A 14,627-nucleotide genomic window follows, 5' to 3' on the forward strand; every position below is an offset into this window, starting at 1 on the left:
TGAAGAAGTACATACACGTTTTACTTCTCATTTCTTTAGACTGAATAATTGTTTCTTATTAATTCCAAAGTATGTGACGTGATGATCTAATCGTATGTGTTATTCCTCGTTTGCTTGCATGTGTAACCTTTGGTTAAAGGTATGAAAAGGAACCGACTAGGTCACCTGGGTTATTTATTCACACAGGAAAATAGATTGAACCCAAGAGAAAAAATAAACAAACAAAAAAGTTACAAAAATATGAAAAGGACCCTGCTGGTTCGGATGGGATTAAAGACAGAGACGTGACTCTCCAAAAATAGTACAAATTTATTTTTTACAGAAAGTGCTTAAAAATATTTAAAAGATAAAATTTACGGCCCACCGGTTATTTACCCACAATTGGAGAGACTAGATTAAATCCACTTTTTAACAGAAGGGACAAACCACACAGCAAATCAGTGCATAGTTCTTAAAAGCAGTGACGAACCAAAAATAAACCAAAACACACAAACATACTCTCGCCTTCTGTTTAAGTCTCAAAAACCACCGCTCAGATATTACATGTGGAAATAGTTATATAAATGGTACATACACTTATATACACACGTAAAGAAAGAAAAAAACTGCAGGACAGCAAAATACAGTTAACTCCCGATGACTATTTAAACAGCGTCCAAGCGGCTCACGGAGCAAAAATACAAAGCCTTTTAGTTTAATAAACTTCCACAAAAAATAAATATCAAATCCTTACGCAAACATGTATGCGACGAGACTTAAATCATGCAAAACATGAATGGTAACCAGACGTGCTTGTTGTGTACAGGGAGTGCATTTATTTGTAAACTTTTGCTAAATCAAAATGGTTTATTTTTTATTTTACTTTTTTACCTGGGTTTTTGGGAATACTTTTATATATTTCACAGCTATATAATTGGTTATAATAACGCACTTTTTGTTTATAAGCACGTTGAAATACATTAACACAGGATAATGCGGCAACAAATCAAATGTGCATTTAAATGCAACAAGCAAAATAAATAAAGCAAATCCATGCAAGCAAACGAGGAATAAAACACACCGCGATTAGAAAATCAGATCGCATACTTTGTAATTGAAAATAAATAATAATTAATTCTAAAGAAATAAGAAGTAAAATGTGTAAGTATTCCTCAAAATGTGCTTTGGACTAAGACCCCCTTCATCACAGCAAACGGGAGCAGACCCGAATAGGTATGTCTAGTTATTTTGTTTAAAATTTCCAGCCGTCTGTAAATTCATGTTTGGAAGTTTTTGTCTTGTTTTCTAGTAAATATCTGACCATTCTTAAATCGAGATGCATTTACTTGTTAAGCAAAGTGGCTTAAGATATTATGTGTTGTAATAATTGAAATAAATTCTAAAAAGCAACAGGTTTATATTTAAAACAAGTAAAAATATCTGCCGGTGGGGTAAGAAAAATAAACTTAATTTCTGTTCCAACTTAATGCAATAATAAACTCAATTTAGGTTTATTTCCCTTAAACCACTGGCATATATTTTTACTTGATTTAGGCCTTAACCTATTACATTTTAGAATTTATTTCAGTAAACAAGACTTAAAATCTAAGCCACTTTGCTTAAGAAAATGCATCTCGATTTAAGAATTCTTTTTTACTCGAAAACAGGAAAAAAATACAAAGTAAACGAACAGATGTGGATGTTTAAAACACTTTAACACTTTTTTTTCACTCTACCCTTCATATTACATACTACTTCATATTAGAGTTAAATGCCCGCTAGCCTCCACCCCGAAAGCCAGCGCCTTCGCCGGCTCCCCTTTGGCTGCGTCTATTGCGGTATCGCTTCTCGGCCTTTTGGCTAAGATCAAGTGTAGTATCTGTTCTTATCAGTTTAATGTCTGATACGTCTCCTACCCGGGGACTATACGTTAAATGGATTTTTGACCTTCGGAAATGGAAGCGGAGCTTGCTCCTTCCACTCCATGCATCGACGTGGTATTGCAGTGTTTCCATGAACGGTGCGCTCCCCTTCTCGGGGACAAATAAGTTAGGTAAAAAACAGAATTTGTTTCTTTTGTGCGTGAATGACAGAGTGTTTTTTAATTCGTGTGTTTTAAAAGTGCTGTGTATTCGTTGGCATTATTGGTTTAACGAAAAGCTTGCATGGAAATGAACACGCTGATAACGAAATGTTTTTGTAATGTATTTAATTATTTTCCTTACAGTTTGCGGAGGTGATACCAGGACGAATTAAACAGCCTCGACACAGCTGAAGGCGCAAGAAAATCGTACGAGACAGTTTGGGATGTTAAAAACACCTGAAAACTTTTTTTCCACTACCCTTCATACTACAGCGGTCGAAAAACCACAGCAACGTCGACACGCCTGGAAGCATAGCTGTATTTGTTTAAGACAACGGGTAAAGTATTTTCTTGATTACCTAAATGACTTGCAGTAAGAAAATATTTTAATTTATAATGATAACTCTGTCATCATTTATTCATCCTCGTGTTGTTTTCAACCTGTATGCATTCGTATTTTGGAGGTGACACGATGACGACTTAAACATCATCGACACAGCTGAAAAAGCGAACGAGACAGATTGGGATGTTCAAAACACCTGAAAACTTTTTTTTCACTGTACTACAGCTGTCGAAGAACCACAGCAACGTCGGCAGATCTGGAAGCATAGCTGTATTTGTTTAACTCACAACGACAACGGGTAAGTCATTGAGCCCTTGTGTTTTTATTTATCCACGTTCTAAAATTGCTATGCTTTCGTTGTTTCTCGATTGCTCTGTACATTTCTTTGTTTCTATTCCACGTAAAGTTACTTTGTAATAACGAAACGATATATTGAAATGCGCTATTTAAATCCATTTGATTTAAATTGTTTCACGTTTTTCTCTCTGCACGGTTTAACCGGGCTGGGAACGGAAAATGGGTAGATCTCGAAGAATATTTGGTTTCAGACCTGGCTTCGTGCGCCTTTCCACCTGGTCACACACAGTAATGAAATGGTAGTCGGACGGCCTTCGGGGGCGCCGTCGATGCGATCGGTCACAGGAAGATGCGGCCGTCTGGCCTCAAAAGGCTGTTGCTCATACTTACCTGGCAGGGGAGATACCATGATCATGAAGGTGGTTCACCCAGGGCGAGGCTCAGCCATTGCACTCCGGTTGTGCTGACCCTTTGCGAATTCCCCAAATGTGGGAATCTCGACTGCAAAATTTCTGATAGTGGGGGACTGCGTTCGCGCTCTCCCCTGGCCTTTGTGTTAAAAATAGATTCGTTTGTCTTTTTACGGAAAATCCAAGAGACGCCTAACCACGGCACAAGAACGCATTGGTCATCAAAAAGCGGCTATTAAACGACTACATAACTTCTAATAGACCGCGAATATGTGTCTAGGCTAAAACAAGGCTTAATTTGGGCTGTCAGTGAAAATCTAATAGACGTTTGACCGTTCCCCAAGTATAGACTGGCCATTAAATAGAACCACAATCAAACAGCTACATGTCTAAGAGACATTCAACAAAATAATGCTTAGATGATTCTTTTACTTACAATGTAAGCGGTTCTCAGGAATGGCAATCATCCAAACTAATAAATTATAAAGCTTTTAAAAGAAAATGACAACCGTTAAACAACCTAGACAACGTTGGGCAGTACAAAATGCTTAGAAATACAAGACAAAACGAAATATTGTACATGAATGTACATTAAAACAAGCCAACAAATCTGCCAATGGGCTAAGACAATTTTTCTTGAATTAGGTGTTTAAATCTAGATTTGTTTCTAACCCCTTTGGCAGATTTATTTGCTTGTTTTAAGCCCAAATTCACTTAAATTTTATGTTTTTTCTCCCGAAAGGCTAGGCTTATTTTCTTATGTCCTTTTGCTCATCAAAATAATGCATCTTATTTTAAGACTTTTTAGATATTTGCATAGTTAAAAAGGATTTTTTGTGCAATGTATTCATTCATTCGCTACCCTTCATACTACAGCTGTCGAAAAACCACAGCAACGTCGACAGACCTGGAAGCAAAGCTGTATTTGTTTAACTTGCAAAGACAACGGGTAAAGTATTTTCTTGATTACCTAAATGACTTGCAGTAAGAAAATATTTCAATTTATAATAATGATAATTCTGTCATCATTTACTCATCCTCGTGTTGTTTTAAACCTGTATGCGTTCGTTTTTTCTGATTAACACAAAAGAAGATATTTTGAGGAATGATGGTAAACCCACAGCAGATAGTGACCATTGACTTCCATAGTAGGAATAAAAAAATATGATGAAATTTAATAGGTACCATCGACTGTGTGCTAACCATCATTTTTCAAAATATTTTCTTCATCATTTATCACGATACTTCCAAAATATTTTTTTCCTACTATGGAAGTCAATGATAATGTATTTCATTATTTGCTTTACAAGCCTGAAAATGATAGGTTGGAATCCAGGCGACAGGATTCTATGGTAGTCAAAAACAGGCAAACAAGTAAAATAATCACCATTTACTTTTAAAGCATTTTGAAAATTGCTTGCTTATGCTGGGAGTAAAGGTATTTAATGCAGTGCGCATCCTGTTTAAAAGGTAAGGTATGATTCTTTTAAAGCTGACACATTTGCCACATTAAAATAACAGAAATGTACTGTTTCAACATTTTGGAGCCGGTGTGTCTGTGTTCTTGGGGCACATCTAAATGTAAGAGCAGAATTGCTTAATATTCTTCTCTATTTCTTGTATAGGTCAATTATGAGTGAAGAACCGTTCACCAAATGAAGACCACAGCCAGGTGACGGGATTGTGTGGTAATCACAAACAGGTTGAAAATTGAAGTTCTGTGTGTTCTTTTTGTACTTTATTTCTGCAGGTAAGCACCATACCGTAAGCTTCATTCCCTTTATAACAGGCAAGGTTCATACTGTTTTATTCTTTTATACTGTTTTATTTTAAATCATTCAGTAAATGCAAAGTTAAACCGATGGTGTTTTTAATCTAGATTTGAAAGTGCCTACTGTTGAAACACATCTGATCTCATCTGAAGCTGATTCCAGCTATACAGGTTCATACTGTTGTATTCTTTTATACTGTTTTATTCGTACTGTTTTAAATCATTCAGTAAATGCAAAGTTAAACCGATCATACTGTTGTATTCTTTTATACTGTTTTATTCGTACTGTTTTAAATCATTCAGTAAATGCAAAGTTAAACCGATCATACTGTTGTATTCTTTTATACTGTTTTATTCGTACTGTTTTAAATCATTCAGTAAATGCAAAGTTAAACCGATGTGTTTTTAATCTAGATTCAAAAGTGTCTTCTGTTGAAACACATCTGATCTCATTTGAAAGCTGATTCCAGCTACAGGTTCATACTGTTGTATTCTTTTATACTGTTTTATTCGTTCTGTTTTAAATCATTCAGTAAATGCAAAGTTAAACCGATCATACTGTTGTATTCTTTTATACTGTTTTATTCGTACTGTTTTAAATCATTCAGTAAATGCAAAGTTAAACCGATGTGTTTTTAATCTAGATTCAAAAGTGTCTTCTGTTGAAACACATCTGATCTCATTTGAAAGCTGATTCCAGCTACAGGTTCATACTGTTGTATTCTTTTATACTGTTTTATTCGTTCTGTTTTAAATCATTCAGTAAATGCAAAGTTAAACCGATCATACTGTTGTATTCTTTTATAATGTTTTATTCGTACTGTTTATTCAGTAAATGCAAAGTTAAACCGTTGTGTCTTTAATCTAGATTTAAAAGTGCCTACTGTTGAAACACATCTGATCTCATCTGAAAGCTGATTCCAGCTACAGGTTTATACTGTTGTATTCTTTTATACTGTTTCATTCGTACTGTTTCAAATTCTTCAGTAAATGCAAAGTTAAACCGATGTGTCTTTAAATCTAGATTTAAAAGTGCCTACTGTTGAAACACATCTGATCTCATCTGAAAGCTGATTCCAGCTACAGGTTCATACTGTTGTATTCTTTTATACTGTTTTATTCGTACTGTTTTAAATCATTCAGTAAATGCAAAGTTAAACCGATCATACTGTTGTATTCTTTTATACTGTTTTATTCGTACTGTTTTATATTCTTCAGTAAATGCAAAGTTAAATCGATGTGTCTTTAATCTAGGTTTAAAAGTGCCCACTGTTGAAACACATCTGATCTCATTTGAAAGCTGATTCCAGCTACAGGTTCATACTGTTGTATTCTTTTATACTGTTTCATTCGTACTGTTTTAAATCATTCAGTAAATGCAAAGTTAAACTGATGTGTTTTTAATCTAGGTTTAAAAGTGCCTACTGTTGAAACACATCTGATCTCATCCGAAAGCTGATTCCAGCTACAGGTTCATACTGTTGTATTCTTTTATACTGTTTCATTCGTACTGTTTTAAATCATTCAGTAAATGCAAAGTTAAACCGTCGTGTTTTTCATCTAGATTTAAAAGTGTCTACCGTTGAAACACATCTGATCTCTTCTGAAAGCTGATTCCAGCTCCAGGTGGCATATTAACTGAATGCTGATGCACCTTGTATTTCGATTGCTTTGTATGCTTGAAACATGTGAAGAATTGACAATAAATAATCTTTATCAAGTGTTATACATTAAAAAGTGGATAAGTAACAAAAATGTCACTCCTGACAGCTGATAAATTAATGTTTTTTTATAGCACCATTGAGGCGAGCACTTTTCAAGGCAAGATTCTTTATAGAACCTTATAAAAAGTTTCCATATAGTACCAAAAAACGGGTTCTGCTGTGGTTACATGCTGAGGAACCCTTATTTGGTACTTTTTAGGAGCATTTGTCTTAAGAGTGTTGCATAGGTTCGAAACTTTCAAACTTGAAACCAAATAGAAGGGTCACACTGTTTTTTTTTTGTGGAGTGGACATGAACAAGCTGCAGGCATTCAAATGTTATTTGTAATTTATTGTCTTATTTCATATTTAAAAAATAGCTATACAACTGGTGTTCCTCAATTTTAGGGCCTATTTTGTTTAGTATATCAGTTTTGTTCAGTTTTTTATGTGCATGCAAAAAGCAATCAGCAGGCAAATTAACTGAAGCTTTACCTTCATGTTCTTTTTGTGTAAGTGATAACTGTTTCTGTATGTATTTTATGTATTTGTATGTTTTTTACACGTATAGAGTGAAATGCACACGGTGAGGAATGGACCCAGACCTTCAGTGCCAGACCTCTGACCCGTTAACCTCCATCCCGACAGCCAGCGCCTTCTCCGGCTCCCATTGCGGTATCGCTTCTCGGCTTTTTGGACAAGAACAAGTGGACACCGGGGACTACAAGTTTAAATGGATTTTTGACCTTCGGAAATGGAAGCGAGGCTTGCTCCGTCCACTCCGTTCATCGACTCGGGCGCTTTCCGGGCACAAATAAGGTGAGTTTAAAACCAGAGTTTGCTTCTTTTGTGCGTGGTTGCCAGTTTGGTTTCCAATCCGTGATCTATATGATGTTGCGCGTTCTATAATATGTTTCTCGTTCGCTCAGTACTTTTGTGTGTTTCTATTCCACGTAAAGCTAACACCAAAACGATTGTGGAGAGCGCTATATAGATTGTTTTCAAAGAAAAAACAACAACGAGAAACAAACCCATGTTAAAATGGGTCAAATTATTTAGGCGGAGCACGCTGTCGCGTTGAACAAAGACAATGGCGCGTGCACACAACGAATGTGTATTGTGGAAAAGTTTGGCCCATATGCAGGTTCGCATGTGTCTTCGGTGGATACTAAAAAGATAAACATCTGCCCGGTGATCTAGTTTGTAGACAATATTTTTATATATGCAATCGAAGTGAATTTAAACAAGCAAAAAATCGGCCAGTGGGGTAGGACAGTTTTTCTTGAAATAGTATTTATGGGAAAAGTTCACGACTTTTTTTCTTACCCTTTAGGCAGATTTATTTGCTTGTTTTAAGCATAAAATAATCATAAACAGGAAAACGAATTGTATAGGCGGAGCACACGGGGTTTTTTTTCGTTCAAAGAAAAAAAGCAGCGTGGCACGAAGGAATGTTTGACTGAAATGGAATTTCGCCCTCTATTTTCCTTACAAACATAAACCAGAGAGAAGGGCCAGATGGCATCGTGTTGTACCTTGTATTCGGTGATTGAAATCGAAAAAAAAATCGAATAGATCTATATATAAACACAATTGTTTTGTTGAACAGAGACAATGGCGGCATGCTCCAGCGTCGCCTATATGCCCATTTCACAAAATGGCGGCTTTGACCGGAAGTAGGGAAAACATTTTACTGTAATGACGGGGGTCGTTGTCCAAAGTGTGCCCATTTGAAGAAGTACATACACGTTTTACTTCTCATTTCTTTAGACTGAATAATTGTTTCTTATTAATTCCAAAGTATGTGACGTGATGATCTAATCGTATGTGTTATTCCTCGTTTGCTTGCATGTGTAACCTTTGGTTAAAGGTATGAAAAGGAACCGACTAGGTCACCTGGGTTATTTATTCACACAGGAAAATAGATTGAACCCAAGAGAAAAAATAAACAAACAAAAAAGTTACAAAAATATGAAAAGGACCCTGCTGGTTCGGATGGGATTAAAGACAGAGACGTGACTCTCCAAAAATAGTACAAATTTATTTTTTACAGAAAGTGCTTAAAAATATTTAAAAGATAAAATTTACGGCCCACCGGTTATTTACCCACAATTGGAGAGACTAGATTAAATCCACTTTTTAACAGAAGGGACAAACCACACAGCAAATCAGTGCATAGTTCTTAAAAGCAGTGACGAACCAAAAATAAACCAAAACACACAAACATACTCTCGCCTTCTGTTTAAGTCTCAAAAACCACCGCTCAGATATTACATGTGGAAATAGTTATATAAATGGTACATACACTTATATACACACGTAAAGAAAGAAAAAAACTGCAGGACAGCAAAATACAGTTAACTCCCGATGACTATTTAAACAGCGTCCAAGCGGCTCACGGAGCAAAAATACAAAGCCTTTTAGTTTAATAAACTTCCACAAAAAATAAATATCAAATCCTTACGCAAACATGTATGCGACGAGACTTAAATCATGCAAAACATGAATGGTAACCAGACGTGCTTGTTGTGTACAGGGAGTGCATTTATTTGTAAACTTTTGCTAAATCAAAATGGTTTATTTTTTATTTTACTTTTTTACCTGGGTTTTTGGGAATACTTTTATATATTTCACAGCTATATAATTGGTTATAATAACGCACTTTTTGTTTATGAGCACGTTGAAATACATTAACACAGGATAATGCGGCAACAAATCAAATGTGCATTTAAATGCAACAAGCAAAATAAATAAAGCAAATCCATGCAAGCAAACGAGGAATAAAACACACCGCGATTAGAAAATCAGATCGCATACTTTGTAATTGAAAATAAATAATAATTAATTCTAAAGAAATAAGAAGTAAAATGTGTAAGTATTCCTCAAAATGTGCTTTGGACCAAGACCCCGTTCATCACAGCAAACGGGAGCAGACCCGAATAGGTATGTCTAGTTGTTTTATTTAAAATGTCCAGCCGTCTGTAAATTCATGTTTGGAAGAAAAAAGTAAATTAAGGTCTGTCTTGCTGTTATTGTCTTGTTTTCTAGTAAATATCTGACAATTCTTAAATCGAGATGCATTTACTTGTTACGCAAAGTGGCTTAAGATGTTATGTATTGTAATAATTGAAATAAATTACAAAAATCAACAGGTTTATATTTAAAACAAGTAAAAATATCTGCTGGCGGGGTAAGAAAAATAAACTTAATTTCAGTTTCAACTGAATTCAATAATAAACTCAATTTAGGTTTATTTCCCTTAACCCACTGGCATATATTTTTACTTGATTTAGGCCTTAACCTATTACATTTTAGAATTGATTTCAGTAAACAAGACTTAAAATCTAAGCCACTTTGCTTAACAAGAAAATGCATCTCGATTTAAGAATTATTTTTTTACTCGAAAACAGGAAAAAAGTAGCAAGTAAACGAACAGATTTGGATGTTAAAACACTTAAACACTTTTTTCACTCTACCCTTCATATTACAGCTGTCGAAAAACCACAGCAACGTCGACAGACCTGGAAGCATAGTTGTTTGCTTGTTGCGTTTAAATGGACATTTGATTTCTTTACCAGCATTGGATTTAGACCATTCAATGAGAATAGTTAACAGCGTTCATTATGATTGATAAGCCCTTAATGGAGAATGAAGTCTGCATACATTAAAAGCCTTATTTTATTCCAAAATGTATGCGACGAAACTTAAATCACGCAAAATATGAATGGTAACGAGACGTGCTTGTTGTGTACAGGGAGTGCATTTATTTGTAAACTTTTGCTAAATCAAAATGGTTTATTTTTTATTTGCTTTTTTTACCTGGGTTTTACCAGGTTCGCATTCCGGACATTTTTAATCCACAGTGTATGCAGTTATTTAGTAGAAAATGATATGCTGTTTTTTGGTAGAATTTTGTGTGAGCTAAAGAAAGTGATGCCAACCCAGCAAATACAAAAACGTTATAAAAACGTTTTGTGTTTGCTGGGAATACTTTTATATATTTCGCAGCTATATAATGAATTATAATAACGCACTTAGGCGGAGCACACGGGTTTTTTTTTCGTTCAAAGAAAAAAAGCAGCGTGGCACGAAGGAATGTTTGACTGAAATGGAATTTCGCCCTCTATTTTCCTTACAAACATAAACCAGAGAGAAGGGCCAGATGGCATCGTGTTGTACCTTGTATTCGGTGATTGAAATCGAAAAAAAATCGAATAGATCTATATATAAACACAATTGTTTTGTTGAACAGAGACAATGGCGGCATGCTCCAGCGTCGCCTATATGCCCATTTCACAAAATGGCGGCTTTGACCGGAAGTAGGGAAACATTTTACTGTAATGACGGGGGTCGTTGTCCAAAGTGTGCCCATTTGAAGAAGTACATACACGTTTTACTTCTCATTTCTTTAGACTGAATAATTGTTTCTTATTAATTCCAAAGTATGTGACGTGATGATCTAATCGTATGTGTTATTCCTCGTTTGCTTGCATGTGTAACCTTTGGTTAAAGGTATGAAAAGGAACCGACTAGGTCACCTGGGTTATTTATTCACACAGGAAAATAGATTGAACCCAAGAGAAAAAATAAACAAACAAAAAAGTTACAAAAATATGAAAAGGACCCTGCTGGTTCGGATGGGATTAAAGACAGAGACGTGACTCTCCAAAAATAGTACAAATTTATTTTTTACAGAAAGTGCTTAAAAATATTTAAAAGATAAAATTTACGGCCCACCGGTTATTTACCCACAATTGGAGAGACTAGATTAAATCCACTTTTTAACAGAAGGGACAAACCACACAGCAAATCAGTGCATAGTTCTTAAAAGCAGTGACGAACCAAAAATAAACCAAAACACACAAACATACTCTCGCCTTCTGTTTAAGTCTCAAAAACCACCGCTCAGATATTACATGTGGAAATAGTTATATAAATGGTACATACACTTATATACACACGTAAAGAAAGAAAAAAACTGCAGGACAGCAAAATACAGTTAACTCCCGATGACTATTTAAACAGCGTCCAAGCGGCTCACGGAGCAAAAATACAAAGCCTTTTAGTTTAATAAACTTCCACAAAAAATAAATATCAAATCCTTACGCAAACATGTATGCGACGAGACTTAAATCATGCAAAACATGAATGGTAACCAGACGTGCTTGTTGTGTACAGGGAGTGCATTTATTTGTAAACTTTTGCTAAATCAAAATGGTTTATTTTTTATTTTACTTTTTTACCTGGGTTTTTGGGAATACTTTTATATATTTCACAGCTATATAATTGGTTATAATAACGCACTTTTTGTTTATAAGCACGTTGAAATACATTAACACAGGATAATGCGGCAACAAATCAAATGTGCATTTAAATGCAACAAGCAAAATAAATAAAGCAAATCCATGCAAGCAAACGAGGAATAAAACACACCGCGATTAGAAAATCAGATCGCATACTTTGTAATTGAAAATAAATAATAATTAATTCTAAAGAAATAAGAAGTAAAATGTGTAAGTATTCCTCAAAATGTGCTTTGGACTAAGACCCCCTTCATCACAGCAAACGGGAGCAGACCCGAATAGGTATGTCTAGTTATTTTGTTTAAAATTTCCAGCCGTCTGTAAATTCATGTTTGGAAGTTTTTGTCTTGTTTTCTAGTAAATATCTGACCATTCTTAAATCGAGATGCATTTACTTGTTAAGCAAAGTGGCTTAAGATATTATGTGTTGTAATAATTGAAATAAATTCTAAAAAGCAACAGGTTTATATTTAAAACAAGTAAAAATATCTGCCGGTGGGGTAAGAAAAATAAACTTAATTTCTGTTCCAACTTAATGCAATAATAAACTCAATTTAGGTTTATTTCCCTTAAACCACTGGCATATATTTTTACTTGATTTAGGCCTTAACCTATTACATTTTAGAATTTATTTCAGTAAACAAGACTTAAAATCTAAGCCACTTTGCTTAAGAAAATGCATCTCGATTTAAGAATTCTTTTTTACTCGAAAACAGGAAAAAAATACAAAGTAAACGAACAGATGTGGATGTTTAAAACACTTTAACACTTTTTTTTCACTCTACCCTTCATATTACATACTACTTCATATTAGAGTTAAATGCCCGCTAGCCTCCACCCCGAAAGCCAGCGCCTTCGCCGGCTCCCCTTTGGCTGCGTCTATTGCGGTATCGCTTCTCGGCCTTTTGGCTAAGATCAAGTGTAGTATCTGTTCTTATCAGTTTAATGTCTGATACGTCTCCTACCCGGGGACTATACGTTAAATGGATTTTTGACCTTCGGAAATGGAAGCGGAGCTTGCTCCTTCCACTCCATGCATCGACGTGGTATTGCAGTGTTTCCATGAACGGTGCGCTCCCCTTCTCGGGGACAAATAAGTTAGGTAAAAAACAGAATTTGTTTCTTTTGTGCGTGAATGACAGAGTGTTTTTTAATTCGTGTGTTTTAAAAGTGCTGTGTATTCGTTGGCATTATTGGTTTAACGAAAAGCTTGCATGGAAATGAACACGCTGATAACGAAATGTTTTTGTAATGTATTTAATTATTTTCCTTACAGTTTGCGGAGGTGATACCAGGACGAATTAAACAGCCTCGACACAGCTGAAGGCGCAAGAAAATCGTACGAGACAGTTTGGGATGTTAAAAACACCTGAAAACTTTTTTTCCACTACCCTTCATACTACAGCGGTCGAAAAACCACAGCAACGTCGACACGCCTGGAAGCATAGCTGTATTTGTTTAAGACAACGGGTAAAGTATTTTCTTGATTACCTAAATGACTTGCAGTAAGAAAATATTTTAATTTATAATGATAACTCTGTCATCATTTATTCATCCTCGTGTTGTTTTCAACCTGTATGCATTCGTATTTTGGAGGTGACACGATGACGACTTAAACATCATCGACACAGCTGAAAAAGCGAACGAGACAGATTGGGATGTTCAAAACACCTGAAAACTTTTTTTTCACTGTACTACAGCTGTCGAAGAACCACAGCAACGTCGGCAGATCTGGAAGCATAGCTGTATTTGTTTAACTCACAACGACAACGGGTAAGTCATTGAGCCCTTGTGTTTTTATTTATCCACGTTCTAAAATTGCTATGCTTTCGTTGTTTCTCGATTGCTCTGTACATTTCTTTGTTTCTATTCCACGTAAAGTTACTTTGTAATAACGAAACGATATATTGAAATGCGCTATTTAAATCCATTTGATTTAAATTGTTTCACGTTTTTCTCTCTGCACGGTTTAACCGGGCTGGGAACGGAAAATGGGTAGATCTCGAAGAATATTTGGTTTCAGACCTGGCTTCGTGCGCCTTTCCACCTGGTCACACACAGTAATGAAATGGTAGTCGGACGGCCTTCGGGGGCGCCGTCGATGCGATCGGTCACAGGAAGATGCGGCCGTCTGGCCTCAAAAGGCTGTTGCTCATACTTACCTGGCAGGGGAGATACCATGATCATGAAGGTGGTTCACCCAGGGCGAGGCTCAGCCATTGCACTCCGGTTGTGCTGACCCTTTGCGAATTCCCCAAATGTGGGAATCTCGACTGCAAAATTTCTGATAGTGGGGGACTGCGTTCGCGCTCTCCCCTGGCCTTTGTGTTAAAAATAGATTCGTTTGTCTTTTTACGGAAAATCCAAGAGACGCCTAACCACGGCACAAGAACGCATTGGTCATCAAAAAGCGGCTATTAAACGACTACATAACTTCTAATAGACCGCGAATATGTGTCTAGGCTAAAACAAGGCTTAATTTGGGCTGTCAGTGAAAATCTAATAGACGTTTGACCGTTCCCCAAGTATAGACTGGCCATTAAATAGAACCACAATCAAACAGCTACATGTCTAAGAGACATTCAACAAAATAATGCTTAGATGATTCTTTTACTTACAATGTAAGCGGTTCTCAGGAATGGCAATCATCCAAACTAATAAATTATAAAGCTTTTAAAAGAAAATGACAACCGTTAAACAACCTAGACAACGTTGGGCAGTACAAAATGCTTAGAAAT

The 14,627-nt window shown here is 35.8% G+C and overlaps 4 non-coding genes across 4 annotated transcripts; all 4 read left to right on the plus strand.

Annotated features, from left to right (window-relative positions):
• Nucleotides 1-1,819: 1,819 nt before the first annotated feature.
• LOC141363483 (U2 spliceosomal RNA) lies at nucleotides 1,820-2,010 on the plus strand. Its single transcript, XR_012368975.1, has one exon. It is a non-coding gene; the product is annotated as a U2 spliceosomal RNA (small nuclear RNA).
• Nucleotides 2,011-3,084: 1,074 nt separating this feature from the next.
• LOC141363470 (U1 spliceosomal RNA) lies at nucleotides 3,085-3,249 on the plus strand. The gene has a single exon (XR_012368961.1). It is a non-coding gene; the product is annotated as a U1 spliceosomal RNA (small nuclear RNA).
• Nucleotides 3,250-12,778: 9,529 nt separating this feature from the next.
• Nucleotides 12,779-12,969, plus strand: LOC141363484 (U2 spliceosomal RNA). Its single transcript, XR_012368976.1, has one exon. It is a non-coding gene; the product is annotated as a U2 spliceosomal RNA (small nuclear RNA).
• Nucleotides 12,970-14,043: 1,074 nt separating this feature from the next.
• LOC141363471 (U1 spliceosomal RNA) lies at nucleotides 14,044-14,208 on the plus strand. Its single transcript, XR_012368962.1, has one exon. It is a non-coding gene; the product is annotated as a U1 spliceosomal RNA (small nuclear RNA).
• Nucleotides 14,209-14,627: the final 419 nt, after the last annotated feature.

This window comes from Misgurnus anguillicaudatus, unplaced genomic scaffold (assembly GCF_027580225.2).
Source record: "Misgurnus anguillicaudatus unplaced genomic scaffold, ASM2758022v2 HiC_scaffold_34, whole genome shotgun sequence".
Taxonomy (NCBI): Eukaryota; Metazoa; Chordata; class Actinopteri; order Cypriniformes; family Cobitidae; genus Misgurnus; species Misgurnus anguillicaudatus.